The 20551-nt window shown below is 45.7% G+C and overlaps 1 long non-coding RNA gene across 2 annotated transcripts in view; it reads left to right on the top strand.

Annotated features, from left to right (window-relative positions):
- LOC140113519 (uncharacterized) overlaps positions 1–20551 on the top strand; it is a 136911-nt gene that overhangs the window by 56655 nt on the left and 59705 nt on the right. For both annotated transcript variants that reach the window (XR_011852722.1, XR_011852721.1), the window contains exon 5: positions 13009–13300. This is a non-coding gene — a long non-coding RNA (uncharacterized lncRNA). The remainder of the gene's footprint in view (positions 1–13008; positions 13301–20551) is intronic.

Here is a 20551-nt window from a genome sequence, read left to right on the forward strand (position 1 = left end):
ATGCTTCCCTGCTGTAGGGGAGTAGGAGGCATTATGGCTGGTGTCTGCTGCTGGGACATTGTGTCTCTGCTCACCTCTCCTGTTGTCATGGCTGTGGCTGCAGTAGAGGGTGCCCGCTCCTGTGCAGATGTGGCTGCGTGCCGCTGTTGGAGTGCAGGCAGGCTCTGCTGTGCTGCGGCGTCTGGTGATGAGGGAGGCGCCGCCATCTTGGCTCTTGCCACGGACCGTGCGGCTGTTGCTGTCGGATGGGCGCCGGATCGGGGGTCCCCGCAATTCCCGGAGTCTACTTCTCCAGCTGCGCTCACCTGGAGTGTCCCCGGGTGCACGGGCGCTCCGCTCCGTCGCACCGACCCTGCGACTTTGATGGGAGCCGCCACCTTGGACTCGGCCATGCCACGTGGATCGGCCAGGGGCAGTCCTGCCGCTGGGTCCCCCTGCGCTCCGGAGGTCTCCGTCGCGGCTGTGCTTCTCTGGGGAGGCGAGCGGTGCTGCTCCGGGTTGGAGTTGGCTGGCATATCCGGGCCGGTCGCCATGCTGGAGCCACGCGGTGAAGAGGAGGAGGTCGCGCCAGGAGTCAGGTATCTCCCAATCCCACGGGATCCTGTTCTAGGGAGAGGGGTAGAAGATGGTTTGGGGTCTCCCCGCTTTTTGGGACCCATCTGTGGGGCAGTGATGTGCTGGATAGCAGTTAATACAGCTTCTTACGGGGGTATGATGCAGGAGCTACTCAGATGTGCGACCAGTCTCCGCCATAGTCAAGCCACGCCCCCCGACATCCCTCTTTTTAAACATCAACACAACAGAATTCCGCTGTGATTCTCATGTGGACCCTGTTAAACTAGCTGCGAAAAGCTAAGCCTCCATAAATTTCCTCAGAAGATCTCTATTATAGATCTCTAAGAAAGCGGTCTCATGATGCCAAGTATATTTAAATAGTGGGAAGGCTTTCCCAGTTTGCCCACATGTGGGCACACCCATCCTCCGATACCTGGGTCAACTCTCTTATAAGAAGAGGCTTCTCTCTGGAATTGAAGACTTTTCCTCCAGACAGGACCTAGAACCTGTCCCTTGTCACCAAAAAGGCTTTCCAGTTCCAAAGCAAGGAAGTTCCTGGAGGCTAATTTGTCTTGAAGAAAAAGATGGGGTCAATCAGGACAGCTCTTCCTCTGGTGTCAGATGGTTACTTAATGACGTCAATAGATCTCAAAGGCGCCTATCTCCATATCCCAATCCTCCAAAATCACAGGAAGTTTCTCCAGGTAGGTATTCTTCAGAACAAATCAGTCCACCACTATCAGTTCACTTGCCTTCTGTTTGGTCTCAGCTCTGCCCCCAGAGTATTTACGAAGGTAGCAGCAGCCCTCAGGCTCCAAGGAACCCATGTGGTACCCTACTTGGACAATTGGCTCCTCATTTCCATGATGGAAGATTTGATGAAGAAAGACCTAGCCTTAGTTTTAGAAACTCTGGAAATGCATGGTATTCTTGTCAACACAGAGAAGTCCTCCCTAGTTCCTGCCACCTCGCAAAATGAGTTTGAAGAGACCAGTCAGGTTTCTGATTCTTCACCCATGTACAACATGCCATGTCGGTCCTCGGGATGATCATGTCTACAATAGACACAGTTCCCTCTGCGAAGGCCCATATGAGAAAACTACAATACCCCATTCTGTCTCAATGGTCAAGAAGCCTTCAATTTCTAGATAAACCTATGACTGTTCCAATTGGAGCCATCCAGGAATTAATTTGCTAATCCAGAAATCCTCTAAAGGGAAAGTCCTTCTGTTTCTTGGAACCAGTAGTTCTTACATCGGATGCTTCAAATTGGGGCTGCGATGGGGACCAATGGGTAAAGAAGAGGTGGTCTCAGTCCAAGACCAAGCTCCCGGTTCGTTTGGCACTACTTCATTTTCAGAATCTTCTCTTCAATCAAGAAGTCCTGTTACGTTCAGACAATCTAGCAGTTTTGGAAATCCGAAAAAATTGCACCGAAAAACATAATTTAACTTCAAATCTTTATTTAATTCCAATCCCTACCCTTCCTTGGTTGAACTTGATGGACAAGTGTCTTTTTTCAACCGTATAAACTATGAAACTATGAATTCACCAAACATGATTAAAATGTAGCCATTGGCAAAGAGGGAAAACCAGATTAAAATGGTGTGTGTTATAATCCTTATTATCAATTAGCCCAAAGTATAAATATACCCTACAAGTAGTATTCAACCCCCTGCAGATTTAGCAGGTTTGATAAGAAGTAAATAAGTTAGAGCTTTCAAACTTCAAACAAGAGCAGGATTTATTAACAGATGCATAAATCTTACAAACCAAAATGTTATGTTGTTCAGTTAAATTTTAATAAATTTTAAACATAAAAGTATGGGTCAATTATTATTCAACCCCTCAAACCACCAGAATTCTGCTTGGTTCCCCTAAAGTATTAAGAAGTAGTTCAGGCACAAAGAACAATGAGCTTCACATGTTTGGATTAATTATCTGTTTTTCCAGCCTTTTCTGACTATTTAAGACCCTCCCCAAACTTGTAAACAGCACTCATACATGGTTAACATGGGAAAGACAAAGGAACATTCCAAGGCCATTAGAAACAAGTTCGTGAAGGGTCACAAGGCTGGCAAGGGGTACAAACTTCCAAGGAGTTGGGCCTACCTGTCTCCACTGTTGAGAGCATCATCCGGAAGTGGAAGGCTTAGGGAACTACTTTTAGCCTTCCACGGCCTGGACAGCCTTTGAAAGTTTCCTCCCATGCCGAGGCCAGGCTTGTCCGAAGAGTCACGGCTAACCCAAGGACAATAAGGAAGAAGCTCCGGGAAGATCTCATGGCAGTGGGGACATAGGTTTCAGTTAATACCATAAGTAACGTACTCCACCGCAATGGTCTCAGACGAGCACGTAAGGTACCTTTACTTTCAAAGCGTCATGTCAAGGCTTGTTTACAGTTTGCTCATGATCACTTGGAGGACTCTGAGACAGACTGGTTCAAGGTTCTCTGGTCTTTGGTCTTCAAGGACCAAGATCTTTGGTGCCAACCACACACGTGACGTTTGGAGACTGGATGGCACTGCATACCATCCCTACAGTCAAGCATGGTGGTGGCGGCATCATACTGTGGGGCTGCTTCTTAGCCAAGGGGCCCGGCCATCTGGTCCGCATCCATGGGAAGTTGGATAGCACGGCCTACTTGGAGATTTTGGCCAAGATTTTGGCCTCCACTCCTCCATCAAGGATCTTAAGATGCGTCGTCATTTCATCTCCCAACAAGACAACGACCCAAAGCACAAAGCCAAGAAAACCAAGGCCTGGTTCAAGAGGTAAAAAAACAAGGTGTTGCAGTGGCCTAGTCAGTCTTCTGACCTTAACCCAATTGAAAACTTGTGAAAGGAGCTCAAGATTAAACTCCACATGAGACACCCAAAGAACCTAGATAACTTGGAGAAGATCTGCATGGAGGAGTGGGCCAGGATAACTCCAGAGACCTGTGCCAGCCTGATTAGGTCTTATAAAAGACGATTATTAGCTGTAATTGCAAACAAGGGTTATTCCAGAAAATATTAAACCTAGGGGTTGAATAATAATTGACCCACACTTTTATGTTTAAAATTTATTAAAATATAACTAAGCAACATAACTTTTTGGTTTGTAAGATTTATGCATCTGTTAATAAATCCAGCTCTTGTTTGATGTTTGAAGGCTCTAACTTATTTGCTTCTTATCAAACCTGCTAAATCTGCAGGGGGTTGAATACTATTTGTAGGAACTGTAATACAAAATATATTCTAACAGGACATACCTAAGCACTCAGAGTATAGTTGTCAAATATTAATTACACAAAAAATAATACATAGAAAAATAATGGGATAAGTCATACCACTAAATAGGACACCACACCAGCCAGCCCCTCTGATTTTTGGTTATCATTAATTGTTTAAACGGGGGGTAAATTTGTTTATTTTCTGCCCTTACCACCCTGTTATATACTTTTGGATACCTAATCTAGCAGTTTTGTTTTATGTCAACAAGCAAGGAGGCACAAGGAGTCAATCCCTTGCCAAGGAGTGCTTCCTGTTGATGCAATGGATGGAACGGAATGTCCTCAACGTCGAAGCAGCCGACCTCGGGGGGGTATTGAATGTAACTGCAGATTGGCTGAGCCAAAATCCTGTCAGCCCATGTACTCACCTTTCTGATGCTCCTGTGCAGCCTGGCTGGCAGTAACATATTTGTTCACACCAACCGGCGCATAAATTATCATAGTATCATAGTATTTAAGGCCGTGAAAAGTCCATCAAGTCCAACCTTTAAGAATGAAATAAATGTTTTATCCCCATAACCCATGATACTTTTTCTCTATAGAAAGGCATCCAGGCCTCTGTTGAACATGTACATGGAGTGCAATGGATGGAACAGAATCTCCTCAACATCTCGGCAGTCCATCTCAGGGGGGTATTGAATGTAACTGCGGATTGGCTGAGCCGAAATCCTGTCAGCCCATCGAATGGTCTGGTCCTTGAACAGACAGGTGTTCCACCAAGTGGTCCAGAGAATGGTGTATCCACAGATAAATCTGATGGCTACTGTTCCCTAAAAAAATGGGGGGATCCATTTTTAGTAAATGCTCATTCCTTTGACTGGACGGACTAGTTCCTTTGTGTTAAACTGTTGACATTCCAAAGAGCATTTACATCATTGCTCATTGCGTCTTCCGCCTTTTTAGTTTCTTATCGACGTCATTGTCTGTGTGGAGCCGGTGCATCCGGAGCTGTCACTGCCGGCTGGACTGCATCAGCGGACCTGTGGGGGGAGCTTCCGAAAGTTGATGGTTTATTATTGTCAGACCAGGCCCACCAGTCCCAGACTGGACCCAGAGCAGTCGGCCCATTGGGATTTCCCGGGCAGGTTGGCCAGTCCGCCCGTTTGTACGGGATTATTGTTTTTGTGACTGCCGCCCTATGTTTTAATTGTATGTTTTTAGGTCCAAATGCCACTAATAACGTAAATTATTTTATGAATAATGGTGGGCTACATTTATTTTTTAGGTTAAACTATCCACTATATGTCCTTCTCATATACTTTTGACCAAAATTTTACACAATGGGGGGATTTATCATGGCTTGTATGCCTGAAAACAGGAGTACAAGCCATGAATTAGGCATAAGTCCTGGTGCAAGGCCAAGAACTGCAAATATTTTAAAATCAGTGACTATAACAAACATCATCTTCTCTATATACTGGGGGGGGGGGCAGGGGCTGCAGGACATACACGGGCAAAGGGCTGGCTGTATACTGGTGGCAGGGGCTGCAGGCTATATACTGGGGGCTGGGACTGCGGGCTGTATACAGGGGCCAGGGGCTGCAGGCTATATAATGGGGGGCAGGGACTGCATGTTATATACTGAAAGCAGGGGCTGCAGGGTATATAGTGGGAGAGCAGGGGTTGCAAGCTGTATACTGGGGCAGTTGCTGCAGGCTGTATACTGGGTGGAAAGGGCTGTAGGCTGTATACTGGGGCCAGGGGCTGCATGCTATATACTGGGGAGGCAGGGGCTGCATGCTATATACTGGGAGGCAAGGGCTGCAGGCTATATACTGGGGGCAGGGACTGCAGGCTTTATACTGGGAGCAGGGAATGCGGGCTGTAGACTGGGGAGAGTGGATACTGGCTATCTACTGGGGGGTAGGGGCTGCAGCCCATATATATTGGGGGCAGGGGCTTCAGGCTATATACTGGGGGCCAGGGGCTGCAGGCTATATACCAGGGGCAGGGGCTTCAGGCTATATACTGGGAGCAGGGGTTGCAAGCTGTATACTGAGAGCAGGAGCTGAAGGCTATATAGTGGGAGAGCAGGGGTTGCAAGCTATACACTGAGAGCAGGGACTGCAGGGTATATAGTGGGAGAACAGGGGTTGCAAGCTGTATACTGGGGTCAGGTGATGCAGGCTGTATACTGGGGGGAAAGGGCTGTAGGCTTACGGGGGCCAGGGGCTGCATGCTATATACTGGGGGGCAGGGACTACATGCTATACATTGGGAGGCAGGGGCTGCAGGCTATATACTGGGGGCAGGGGCTGCAGGATATATACTGAGAGCAGGGGCTGCAGGGTATATAGTGGGAGAGCAGGGGTTGCAAGCTGTATACTGGGGGGGCAGGGGCTGCAGGCTGTAGACTGGGGGGCAGGGGCTGCATGCTATATACTGGGTGGAAAGGGCTGCAAGCTATATACTGGGGGTGCAGGGGCTTCAGGCTATATACTGGAGGGCAGGGGTTGAAGGCTATATACTAGGGGCGGGGGCTTCAGGCTATATACTGGGAGCAGGGGTTGCAAGCTGTATACTGGGGGCAGGGGATACTGGCTACATATTGGGGCCAGGGGTTTCAGGCTATATATTGGGGGCAGGGGCCTCAGGCTGTATACTGCAGGCCAGGGGCTGCAGGCTATAAACTAGGGGCAGGGGCTTCAGGCTATATACTGGGAGCAGGGGTTGCAAGCTGTATACTGGGGGCAGGGGATACTAGCTATACACTGGCAGCAGGGATTGCAAGCTGTATACTGGGGGCAAGGGGCTGCAGGCTATATACTATGGGCAGGGGCTTCAGGCTATATATTGGGAGCATGGGTTGCAAGCTGTATACTGATAGCATGGGCTGCAGGATATATAGTGGGAGAGAAGGGGCTGCATGCTACATACTGGGGGGGCAGGGGCTGCAGGCTATATACTAGGGGTGGGGGCTTTAGGCTATATCCTGGGAGCAGGGGTTGCAAGCTGTATACTGGGGGGTAAGGGCTGCAGGCTATATATTCGGGGCATGGGGCTGCAGGCTATATACTGGGGGCCAGGGGCTGCAGGCTATATACTGAGGGACAGGGGCTGGAGGCTATGTACTGGGAGGGGCAGGGACTGGCAGGCTATATACTGGGGGCAGGAGCTTCAGGCTATATGCTGGGGGTAGGATTTGCAGGCTGTTTACCGGGGGGCAGGGGCTGCAAGCTATTTACTTGGGGGCAAAGGGGTAGCTGTATACTGGTGGCAGGGGCTGCAGGCTAAATACTGGGGGCATGGGCTGCAGGCTAAATACTGGGGGCACGTGCTGCAAGATGTATACTGGGGGCAAGGGCTGTAGGCTATATACTGGCGGGCAGGGGCTGCAGGTTTTATACTGGGGGGCAGGGACTGCAGGCTTTATACTGGGGGGGCAGGGACTGCAGGCTATATACGGGGGGCAGGGGCTGTAGGCAATATACTGGGAGCATTGGCTGCAACCAATATACTGGGGGCAGGGGCTGCAGTTTGTATAATGGGGGAAGGGGGGCAGGCTTTATACTGGGGAGCAGGGGCTGCCATCTGTATAATGGGGGCAGTGGCTGCAGGCTTTATACTGGGGGGCAGGGGCTGCAGGCTATATACTGGGGCTAGGGGTTGCAGGCTGTATATTGGGGGCTGGGGCTCTAAGCTATTTACTTGGGGGCAAAGGGCTGGCTGTATATGGGTGGCATGGGCTGCAGGCTGTATCCTGGGGGCAGGGGCTGCAGGCTATATACTGGGGGGCAGGGACCTCTGGCTGTATACTGGGGGGCAGGAACTGCAGGCCGTATACCTGGGGCAGGGGCTGCAGGCCTTATACTGGGGGGAAGGGACTGCAGGCTTTATACTGGGGGGCAGGGACTGCATGTTATATACAAGGGGGCAGGGGCTGCAGTTTGTATAATGGGGGGCAGGGGCTGTAGGCTTTATACTGGGGGGCAGGGGCTCCAGACTATGTAGTGGGGGGGCTATGGGCTATATACGGGGTGCAGGGACTGCAGGCTGTATACTGGGGGTCAGTGGCTGCAGGCTGTATACTGGGAGTCAGTGGCTGCAGGCTACATACTGAGGGCAGTACATACACTGAGGGCATGAGCTGTGTGTCTATATACTGGGGACAAGGGGCTATATACTTCTGGCTAAATACTGGGGGCATGAGCCAATCAAGTCAATAGGTTTTCCAAGTTTTTGGTGTTAAAATTAGGGGTCTCGGCTTATACTTGGGTTGGTTTATACTTGAGTATATACGGTATGCATTGGCGAGCACCGAATGGCATTTTTATGAGCCAAGCACTGCTTATTCTCCTTTTTTTTTTAAAAACTGATTTTATTGAAGACCATAGATACACAGACCACGACATAAGAGCTGTTATGTCGTGTCATTTCTATTATCCCCAATTCTACATTTAAAAAAAATAAAAAACCATAGTACACCTTGTGTAATGTCTTTCATAGATCTGTGTCACACATGGGTGTAACCAATAACTGGTAAACAATGTAAAATAACAAAAACTGATGGCAAAATGATGTCCACTATTTAAGATCAAATTGCCAGATTAGTATTCGCACGAGGAGAGAGTTCTGCTAAGCCTATGCCGTTAAAAAACGCATGTGTAAAAAAAACGCATCCGGTTTTTAAAAACGCATGCGTTTTTTGAAAACGCATCTGTTTTTGACAGGTTTTCTGAATTTGCGCACTTAAAATTGGACAAAAACGGATGCGTTTTTTAACGGAGTGCTTAAAAACGGACCAAAAATGGTTTCAAATCGCCATATGTGGCAGCACCCTTAAAGTGCTAGCACCGGCTGTAGTGAAAGCTGGGAGTCTAGAGAGTCCTGAAGAAGCTTTTCTATTTGTGTCAAAAAACTGCATATAATCGGACACTGGAAAAAAAAATTTAAAATTGACCCTGTACCCATGGAAGCTTACTGGGGGTATAATATAATACCACCGGTATGAGATTTTTTTGTCTAGTCAGTGAATAGTGCAGCTGGAAGACTGAAGCCCACGCGTCACCATTTATTGTAAGAGAAAAATCCCTCACTCAGTGTTGAAGACACAATAGTAACTTTACACCTTGCGTGGATCCCGTGGTGGATTAAGCCAGTGAAATACCTTTATTAAGCTGCAAGGGTATACAGTCATGGCCAAAAGTTTTGAGAATGATACAAATGTTAATTTTTAAAAAGTCTCCTGCATCAGGTTTTATAATGGCAATTTGCATATACTGCAGAATGTTATAAAGAGTGATCAGCTTAACAGCAATTAATTGCAAAGTCAATATTTGCCTCGAAAATGAACTTTTTCCCCCAAAACACATTGCAACTTCATTGCAGGCCTTTGCCTTAAAAGGAGCAGCTGCCATGGTGTCAGTGATTGCTCCAGTAACAGAGGTGCGGGGGCTGATGAGGACAGGGCTGGAGATCAATCTGTCATGATTAAGTAACAATCACACCACTGGACACTTTAAAAGGAGGCATTGGCATCATTGTTTCTCTTCTGTTAACCATGGTTATCTCTAAAGAATCACATGCAGTCATCATTGCACTGCACAAAACTGGCTTAACAGGTAAGAGTATCGCAGCTACAAATATTGCACCTCAGTCTCCAATCTATCGCATCATCAAGGAATTCAAGGAGAGAGGATCAAGGAATTCAAGGAGAGAGGTTCCATTGTTGCCAAAAAGGCTACGTGGCACCCAAGAAGGACCAGTAAGTGCCAGGACCGTCTCTTACAAGTTTTTCAGCTTAGGGATCGGGCTACCAGCAGTGCAGAGCTTGCTCAGAAATGGCAGCAGGCAGGTGTGAGGCATCTGCACGCTCTGTGAGACTGTGGAGACTCTTGGAGCAAGGCCTGGTGTCAAGGAGGGCAGCAAAGAAGCCACTTCTCTCCAGAAATCATCAGGGACAGACTGATATTCTGCAAAAGGTACAGGGAGTGGACTGCTGAGGACTGGGGTAAAGTCATTGGGGCAGATTTATCAAGCTGTCTGAAAGTCAGAATATTTCTAGTTTCCCATGGCAACCAAGGCTGCGGGCATTTTACAATGTGGAACGAAGTTTGCTGCTCCTTGAGCACAAACTCTCTGGGGTAGATGGGTGTGGTGATGGAAGTATGGAGGTGCAGAGTGAGGGGGCAGATGGGTGTGGGGATGGAAGTATGGAGGTGCAGAGTGAGGGGGCAGATGGGTGTGGGGAGGGAAGTATGGAGGTGCAGAGTGAGGGGGCAGATGGGTGTGGGGATGGAAGTATGGAGGTGCAGAGTGAGGGGCAGCTAGTTGGGTAACATGTAGAAGGCGGGGTAGAGGGAAGAGCTGCAGGGAGTCTAATTCTGATTTGTGCAGCTGAGGTGTGTATTGTGATGTTCTGCATTACATAAGTGTATTATGAGGTTCCGCAGCAGCTGAGGTGTTTATAATGAGATGCTGAGGCTATGTAATATGAGGTTCTCTCAGCTGAGATGTGTATAATGAGGTTCTGCAGCAGATGAGGTATGTATTATGAGGTTCCGCAGCAGCTGAGGTGTTTATAATGAGATGCTGAGGCTATGTAATATGAGGTTCTCTCAGCTGAGATGTGTATAATAAGGTTCTGCAGCAGATGAGGTATGAACTAAGAGGTTCTGCAGCAGCTGAGGTGTATGTTATGAGGTTTTGTAGCAGATTCAGCAGCTGAGGTGTGTATGTTGATGTTCTGCAGCATATAAGTTGTGTATTAATAGGTTCAGCAGCAACTGTCATATGTATAATGAGGTTTCTGCAGCAGATGAGGTGTGTATTATGAGGTAATGTGCCAACTGAAGTGTTTAGAATGAGGTTCTGCAGCAGATGAGGTGTGCATTATGAGGTAATGTGCCAACTGAGGTGTTTAGAATGAGGTTCTGCAGCAGATGAGGTGTGCATTATGAGGTAATGTGCCAACTGAAGTGTTTAGAATGAGGTTCTGCAGCAGTTGAGGTGTATATGTTCAGGTTTTAAAGCAGATGAGGAGTTTGGTGTTCTGCAGTAGATGAGGTGTGCATAATGAGGTAATGCGGCAACTGAGGTGTTTATAATGTGGTTAACAAAAATAGCAACCAAATGGATAAGTTTAAAGTTCCTCCCGTAACTTACAGTACAGAAAACAAGCTAAATAGGGGTATATAGGAGTAGAATTATGCTAAAATGTAACTTTTATTTAGTACACATAAAACCGCACCAAAGTAACATGTGCTATTGGTATGATGTAAGGAAAAAAAAGACAAAACAATTTAAACCTTATTGAGTGCCGTATCCTCACAGGCCTCACAGGTCACAGAAGCTGCAAGTTCCTGTGCCAGCTGCACACAACAGGTTCCTAAGTCCACCACTGGGACTAGGGATAAGCAGCTTCTATTAATGTCTTCGGGGCAGCAGCTTACAGCGAGCCCGTTCATGTTTTCCTATGCATGCCACTTGCGACCGCAATTAAAGCCGAGCATCTGGCAGGTTGCTTTATTTATCTACAAATCCCTCTGAAGAGTCTATTTTGACGAAACGCGTCAGGGTATACGGTGTTTTTTAGGGGGCATGCTTTGACTTTACAGGGTCAGTTGTGGACTGTCCTTGTAAGGGCAGGAGTCAATTGGGGTACTATAGGGACAGATGTCCACTTGTCACCCCTAACCTCCGGCCCGAACGATCCTTTTGGCGTCAGAATCACGGTAAGAGTGTTATTGTTTCTGATATTGACGTCCAAATTCACACCGAGACCTGTGAGGATACGGCACTCAATAAGGTTTAAATTGTTTTGTCTTTTTTTTTCCTTACATCATACCAATAGCACATGTTACTTTGGTGCGGTTTTATGTGTACTAAATAAAAGTTACATTTTAGCATAATTCTACTCCTATATACCCCTATTTAGCTTGTTTTCTATAATGTGGTTAAGCAGAAGCTGAGGTGTATATAATGAGGTTCTGCAGCAGACACGGTGTATATATTCAGGTTTTGCAGCAGATGAGTTGTGTATTGTGATGTTCTGCAGCAGATGAGTTGTGTATTGTGATGTTCTGCAGCAGATGAGGTGTGCATTATGAGGTAATGCGACAAATGAGGTGTGTGTAAGGAGGTTATACAGAAGCTGAGGTGTATATAATGAGGTTCTGCAGCAGATGAAGTGTATGTATTCAGGTTTTGCAGCATATAAGGTGTGTATGAAGAGGTTCCAGCGGCATGTGTCATGTGTATAATGAGGTTTCTGCAGCAGATGAGGTGTGTATTGTGATGTTCTGCAGCAGATGAGGTGTGCATTATGAGGTAATGCGGCAACTTAGGTGTGTGTAAGGAGGTTATGTAGAAGCTGAGGTGTATATAATGAGGTTCCGCAGTAGATAAGGTATATATATTGTGGTTTTGCAGCAGATGAGGTGTGTATTGTGATGTTCTGCAGCATATGAGGTGTGTATAAGGAGGTTCTGGAGCAGCTGCGGTGTGTATTATTTTTAGGTTCTGGAGCAGTGTGTAGGGTGAGGTCAGTGGCAGCTGAGGTGTGTATTATAAGGTTGTGCTGCTAATACGGTGTGTATTATAAGCTTGTGCTGCTAATAAGGTGTGTATTATAAGGTTGTGCTGCTAATACGGTGTGTATTATAAGCTCGTGCTGCTAATAAGGTGTGTATTATAAGCTCGTGCTGCTAATAAGGTGTGTATTATAAGGTTGTGCTGCTAATACGGTGTGTATTATAAGCTTGTGCTGCTAATAAGGTGTGTATTATAAGCTTGTGCTGCTAATAAGGTGTGTATTATAAGGTTGTGCTGCTAATACGGTGTGTATTATAAGCTTGTGCTGCTAATAAGGTGTGTATTATAAGGTTGTGCTGCTAATAAGGTGTGTATTATAAGCTCGTGCTGCTAATAAGGTGTGTATTATAAGCTTGTGCTGCTAATAAGGTGTGTATTATAAGGTTGTGCTGCTAATAAGGTGTGTATTATGAGGTTCATTTGCCAGACAGGAGCTCAGAAATTCCTAGTGGTGGCCCTGCCTGACAGTCCAGCTACTGCTGATGGAGCTGCCTGACCTCCTGTGCCTAGGCCATTACTACACCTCAGCTACACACTAAGAAGTGATAAGTGGCTTCCAACTACAAATGACATATATGGTGTCTTACAGGGAGGGGATTTATTTTACAAGATTAAGTTATAATATTTTATTATTTGTATATTTACAGGCCATCTTTGGAAGGAACTATGAGTCTTATTGTGTTCCTTTTTGTTATTGAAGAAATTAACAAGAATCCAAACATATTACCCAATATTACTCTGGGAATGTATTTATTAGAGACATGTTCAGATATGAGATTTGCTGTGAAATGTATTCTACATCTTCTGTCTGGACGAGATAAGCTGATACCCAACTACTCCTGTGAGGGTCATGGCCCCCTGGCTGGGGTCATTGGAGACCACCACTCATCCACCTCTATCCCAGCAGCTCAGATCCTTGGCTTATATGGATATACACAGGTCAGTGTTATTCCAAGCAGCATTGTAAGTGCAACATTCATCCCACCGAGGGTCTGATCGTAGTTTGGGGGTAGCTGTTTTCCCTGGGACCTGAGTGGCTGGTATGTAGTGTGGCCTAGCAATAGGTTATGTCACGGTGTCTCGGCCCAGAAGAAGAAGCCTCATCAATACTTGTTATGGACCAGAGAGAATTTATCCCCAGGCAGATGGTAAAAGGGAGGCACTGGTGTTAGCGGCAGCAGACCAAGGATCACACATGGAGACAGAAACAATGGCATACAGTCCAACAAGGCAGCACCTAACAGGCTGGAAGTTCCTCTCTGCAAGCAGACTAGGCATTGGATTGGTTGGCTGTGGATCCAGAGTTGAGAAGTGTACATCAGCCCTGGTCCAGCAGTTAGGGGCAGGTTGTTGCTTGGGCAACAGTCTGGATGAAGTCCATGGGGTATTGGCACGCAGAGCTGCTGGTCTCTCTTGGGAGAGATTGACCTTGTCCTGTCTCCCGATTGGATCTGAGACAACGCTCAGTAGCACTCTAGTACCCGCCATAATGTGGAGAAGTTCAGGTATAACATTAGGTGATGCTCGGAATTAGGAAGTGGTTGGTTCAGCACCCAATGACGGGGGTATCTGATCTGGCCGGCCATATAATATTGGTAAAAGTCTGGCAGTGCCATGCCTGCCTCATCTTCTCATCTTTTGGGTGTTGTAGGGTAAATAGACTCAACTTTGCTCTTGATGTGCCACATTCAAATGTCTCTGTTAGCGCGTGAAGCTCTTTAAAGAACTTTTTTGGGATCAGGACTGCCACGTATTCTAAAACATATTAACATTTCGGAAGATAATCAATTTCACTAAGTTAATCCACCTCGGAGGCGATAACAACAGTGTTTTCCAGTATTTTTTCTCACATAGGAGAGCAGAGGGCCTGTAACATGTTCTCGATGTAGTTTGGTGAACATCATACCTGTGTATTTAAAGGGGTATTCCCATTTCAGCAAATTAATGTTATTGTATGTATTATAAAAAGTTATACAATTTTCCAATATACCGTATATACTCGAGTACAAGCCGACCCGAGTATAAGCCCCTAATTTTACCACAAAAAAAAAATGGGAAAACCTATTGACTCGAGTATAAGCCGAGGGTGTAGTATACAGCGAGCTAGCCCCCTGTAGTATACAACCAGCCAGCCCCTGTAGTATACAGCCTGTCCCAAGTAGTATACAATCAGCCTGCCCCAAAAAGTATACAGCCTGCCCCAAAAAGTATACAGCCTGCCCCAAAAAGTATACAGCCTGCCCTCAGTATGCCTAGCGAATAATAAAAAAATAAACTTAATACTCACCCTCCGATGATACTCACCTTTGATGCTTAGTGGCGGCTCCCGGTCCTCGGCGGCAGCGGCTCCTGGTCCTCGGCGGCAGCTCCCGATCCTCTGCGGCGGCTTCTCTCTTTTATCATCATGTGCCGGCAGTCGCGTCCATGCGACCTGCCGACGGGCGCACAGTGCGATGCGGCGGTGTCGCCGCTGATGACGTCATCAGTGGCGACACCGCTACATCATATTGTGCGCCCACCGGCAAGGCGCATAGACGCGACTGCCGGCATGTGAAGATAGAAGAGAGAAGCCGCCGCAGAGGATCGGGAGCTGCTGCCACGACCAGGAACCGCCGCCGAGGACCGGGAGCCGCCGCCGAGGTTCCGAGAGCCGGAGGGTGAGTATTAATTTTTTTTTTATTATTATTGACTAGTGTATAAGCCGAGATGAGGTTTTTCAGCACATTTTTTGTGCTGAAAAACTCGGCTTATACACGAGTATATATGGTACTTTCTGTATCAATTCCTCACGGTTTTCTAGATCTCTGCTTGCTGTCATTGACCTCAAAGTAAACAATAAAGCTTTCTATGGAATGACAGCAAGCAGATATCTAGAAAACCATGAGGAATTGATACAGAAAGTATATTGAAGAGTTGTATAACTTTTTATAATACATACAATAACATTAATTTGCTGAAACGGGAATACCCCTTTAATTTATGATACCATTTTAAGACCTTCCTTGTGGTCCGGAACCTCCCAAGGACAGGGAACTATCGGCATAAAGACAGATTTGTACCAATTCACTTGTAGTCCCGAGAAAGTTCCAAATTCATTAATAAGGGAGTCAGAAATAAGATCATGTTACCGGCATATAAGCTGACCCGCTCCTCTCTAGACCCCACAGCAATTCCCATGTAACTTCAATCCTGTTGTAATTTAATGGTTAATGCCTCAATTGCAAAGGCAAACAGCAGAGGAGACAAGGGACATCCCTGCTGGGTTCCACTATGGAGTTAAATAGCAGGAGAGAGTTCCCCATTAATCAGAAGTCTACTACTAGGGGTAGAGTATGTGATTCCATCTACAAAAGTAGACCGATAAAGGTCCGGATCCTGAACCTATATATTATTTCCCTATGTGAAGAGAACAAGGTATCACTAGAGGATCGTATAGATAAAATGTGCGGGAACATGGAATGTTGGTGTGCGATATACTTCAATAATTTGGTAAATTGATTGTCTAGTTCAAAGGCTTTTTCTCTATAAAGAAGCATTTTATTGTCAGCCTTCTATTGGCTCCGAACTCCGATCTATTGGATCTGAAATGTACTGCTGATCTAGACTCTTACATAGTACAACTAGCTCTGATTCCTGACGTTGAGATGTCTTTTAAACATGGGAGACTGCAAATTGTAAACAGGTGTGGAGATAGGTCTTCATGGTATCCTATACCAAACCGGTGGTCTAGATCAGGTGGGTGTATCTGGATAAATGCTAATAATCGTTCTGGAACGTCTTCCTTTAAATTTATTTTATTGTACAAAAAAGATATATGGTACAAAAAATGATCTTAAAAGCATAAGTACATATACAAGAATTCACAAGGTACCATTACAGCCTGGGTTAAAACATGAAGTATCTTTAAACCCCCCTACCACCCACCCACACTAGCCTATACAACCCTCAAAGCAGATACAGATTTTTAAATTCATTACCGCCCACCCCCTACAAATTGGCACTTAATTACAGTTACAGTTAGTGGTTTTTGATAAAACAATAACCCTTCCCAAATAACACATAAAAAAGAGAAGGAACAAGAGAAAAAAGAAAAAAAAAAAAGAAAGGGGGGAAGGGGGCTCTCTCTCTCCTGATACCCATGACCCACCTACACCAATTCAGCTGGATACCCCAACACCCTCCTCTCCTCTGTTGAGAGAAAGGAATCAAGCCATTTAGACCATGACTTGAAAAGGGTTGCTTTAAATTTTAAACCCCTTCCCTGACTTTCAGCCAGGATTGTTTTATTGGTTATGCGCTTCCAGAGAGCTATTGAAGGGCGGATCTACTGAGGACCTTTTTTTTATGATGCAAAATCTCGCAAGAAACAGCAACTTTTTTTCAACGGATTATCCCCTATCAGAGCCTTCGACTCCTTGCCAGATGCCCAACACACAAACTTTGAAGTCTAACGGAATTTGAGAGTCACAGCACCACTCAATGACCCTAATGACTGCTTTCCAGTAATTTTCAATAGAGGGTATGCACATCATCAGTTTTTTTCTTTACCACATCTTTTACAACAAACCGTCTCTCCAGAGAACTTTGAAAATTTTTTTGGTGTATAATATGTTCTTTGAAGAATGGACAATTGGGCCAGACGATGAGACGGGATTTTAAGTATTTTGCAGATATCTCTACATGTTTTGAACCACACCTGATCCTCAAAAATTCCCACTTCCTCCACCCATTTTTCGGCCACTCTATTAACGTATTTGTGGTGTTTTTGTAACAGCAACATTTTATAAAGTTTTTTATTATTAATTTTTTTATTGATTGAGGCCCATATTATATTTATCACCGGGGGCAAACTATCCCAATCCATCACTGCCTTATTAGAAAAGGACCACCAGTGGGCCAATTGCAAATAGGCGAAGTAGCAGACCTGGGTAATCCCAAATTCTTCTTGAATTACAGAAAAGGGCTTAATTCTGCCATTCCTGATAATTTGGTGGATATATATATAACCCCTCTTGCAATCCAAGGTGGGGCGAAAACCCCAGGGACCACCAGGTTCAAGTTCTTCCATATAGGGGTAAATGGGAGTAGGTCTACCAATGTCCAAAGAGATTTTATCTCTCTCCACACCTGCGACATAAGAAAAAGAGTTGGAAGAGATTTCTTTTTGTTTTGCCCATCCCATATACCTGTCTCCAGTATCTCTAATATATTCAACTCCATCATACCCTCATCAGTCCATACTAAAGGTAAAGAGTCCCATATCAGAAGTATTTTTAGTTGTGCAATTAAAAAATAAATTTTCAAATCTGGACTATTTTGGCAATAGTTGCGTTTTAATCAATTCTACCCAATAGATTGAGAGGTAGTTTTTTCCAAATTTAAATTTTCTTTCTGATGTGTCCTAGTAAGGGTGTGATATTAAGCTCATTGAATCTAAGTACATCCACAGAAATTTTTATCCCCAGGTAGTCTATATAACCATCCGGTGCCATAATCTCTATATCCCTGGGAATAAAGCCGCCTAGCGGGTCTATTGGGAGACAGGCCGACTTCTGCCAGTTTATCATTAGTCCAGATCACTCCCCGAATTTAGAAAAAACTGTAAATACTCTTGAAATGGTTTCATATGAACCACAAAAAAGCAGGATGTTGTCTGCATATAATGATATTTTTCATGAATCTCACCGTATCTAAAACCTAGAATATCTTGCGACAGACGAACTCTACAAGCTAGGGGCTCTAAAGCAATAGCGAATAATAGTGGCGATAATGGACAACCCTGTCTAGAGCCTCTGCTCAATTTCAGCTCCCTTGAAATCTCCCCATTAACTAAAATCCGTGCATACATCGTTGTATAATAATTGTACCAATGCTATAAATCTATCAACGAAACCAATGGCTTCCAGAGTTAACCAAATGTAGTCCCATTGCAAAGTGTCAAAAGCTTTTGACGCTTCTAGCATTAAGAGTGCGTTCCCCCGGGTTAGATGGTACCGACTGAAGATTCAAAAACAGTCTCCTGAGATTGTCCATTGTGGAACACCCTGGCATAAATCCCCTTTGATCCATGTGGACCACACTCCTAATACATTTCTTAAGTCGCTCAGCCAAAATTTTGGCCAGAAGCTTATTGTCGGTGTTGATCAGAGATATCGGGCAATAGGATAGGATATCGGGTTCTGGAACGTCATCATCGGCATTTATCAGGCTGAGCCAGAAAGTCTGAACCATCACCTTATACATTATAAAAATTAGAGCAGGAACCTACTGTGCACATTAAGGAGGCGTGATCAGAGACAACCCACGAGAGGTATTGGATATCTTGTATGTAAGGTATCAAGTTTGTTGAGCTTACAATATAGTCTATTCGGGATAGGGACCTGTGAAGGAGCTATAACAGGAATACACTCCCATTGCACAAATCCATGAACCAGCATGGACACACCTTGTGATGCTGAGCTATAACAAGAGTGTGCCCCCCATTGAATCCAGCGTTTATTTAGGAGATGAGTCCTAGTTGTTATGAGGTCTGTTTCTTGTAGACAGATTATAGGTGAGTGGAGATTATTAATCTGGTTTACCAGGATCGTTTTTTTTAGGGATGCTCATGCCTCTAACATTCCAGGTTAGTAGTTTATGCTGCGGCATGGCACAGTGCCTCTGAGTCTGGTTTAAGGGTGGTGAGAGATCTGGGGACATTATGGTGCGGTCCTCACCATGCAAAATCCCCTTTTCCGTATGCTGTACCCTTTCTCTTAGCCTTCTAAGGCAAGATTTGCAAAATCTAACGTCTCCTCTCCCTGCGAGTCTCCTCACCCGCCTCTGCTGACACTGCTGTACCGCCAGCTCCTGGTTTAGCTTTATTTTGGACGGAGTGTAGTGGCTGCGGAGTACGAGACGTCTCTCCTGTGTCCGTCCAAGCAATGCGTCAATATTTCAGGATACTAACTGCAGACAGCGATGTGACAACATCCGAGAGTACAAACTGTAACTAAAGATGCCGCAGTATTTCAGGATAAAGGTCACCGCCAGGAATGAAGCAGTATTTCAGGATAAAAACTGTAGCTATTTATACTGCTGTGCTGCAGAGTGACACTGTGTCTGTGTTGCTGGGTTCCTTAGCACAGTGATTTTCAACCTGTGTGCCGCGGCACATGGTTGAGTGTGCCGCTGGGAGCCCCTGTGTTTCTGCCCCCCATACTTACCTCCAAGCCCCGCGTCGGCGATCCGCCCATCTTCTGTAGCTCCTGCACCGCGCGGCCCATGTCACGTGACTTACGCGACCTGACCGCGACCTGACGTCAGGTCGCGTAAGTCACGTGACATGGGCCGCGCGGTGCAGGAGCTAAAGAAGATGGCCGGATCGCCATTAGGAGAGAAGTTACGCGGAAGAAGACATCAAGGGTAAGTATATAATGTTATTATTTGTATAAGGAAGGAAGCTAGGGTCTTTTTTTTTTATTAGTAAAGGGAGGCTGGGCCTTTTAATTAGTAATGGGGGGCCTCTAGGGCCTTTTAATTAGTAATGGGGGGCCTCTAGGGCCTTTTAATTAGTAAAGGGGGGCCTTTAGGGTCTTTTAATTAGTAAAGGGGGACCTCTAGGGCCTTTTAATTAGTAAAGGGGGACCTCTAGGGCCTTTTAATTAGTAAAGGGGGGCCTCTAGGGGCTCTTAATTAGTAAAGGGAGGCCACTAGGGGCTCTTAATTAGTAAAGGGAGGCCGCTAGGGGCTCTTAATTAGTAAAGGGAGGCCGCTAGGGGCTCTTAATTAGTAAAGGGAGGCCGCTTGGGGCTCTTAATTAGTAAAGGGAGGCCGCTTGGGGCTCTTAATTAGTAAAGGGAGGCCGCTAGGGGCTCTTGATTAGTAAAGGGAGGCCGCTAGGGGATCTTGATTAGTAAAGGGAGGCCGCTAGGGGCTCTTGATTAGTAAAGGGAGGCCGCTAGGGGCTCTTGATTAGTAAAGGGAGGCCGCTAGGGGCTCTTGATTAGTAAAGGGAGGCCGCTAGGGGCTCTTGATTAGTAAAGGGAGGCCGCTAGGGGCTCTTGATTAGTAAAGGGAGGCCGCTAGGGTCTTTTAATTAGTAAAGGTGTGAAAATAAAGCAACAGATGTGTATTGGTGACACATGAAATTTTATTGAGTAAATCATAAAAACAAACTTAAAAACCCAAACATGGGTACATACCACAAAA

Source organism: Engystomops pustulosus, chromosome 1 (assembly GCF_040894005.1).
Source record: "Engystomops pustulosus chromosome 1, aEngPut4.maternal, whole genome shotgun sequence".
Taxonomy (NCBI): Eukaryota; Metazoa; Chordata; class Amphibia; order Anura; family Leptodactylidae; genus Engystomops; species Engystomops pustulosus.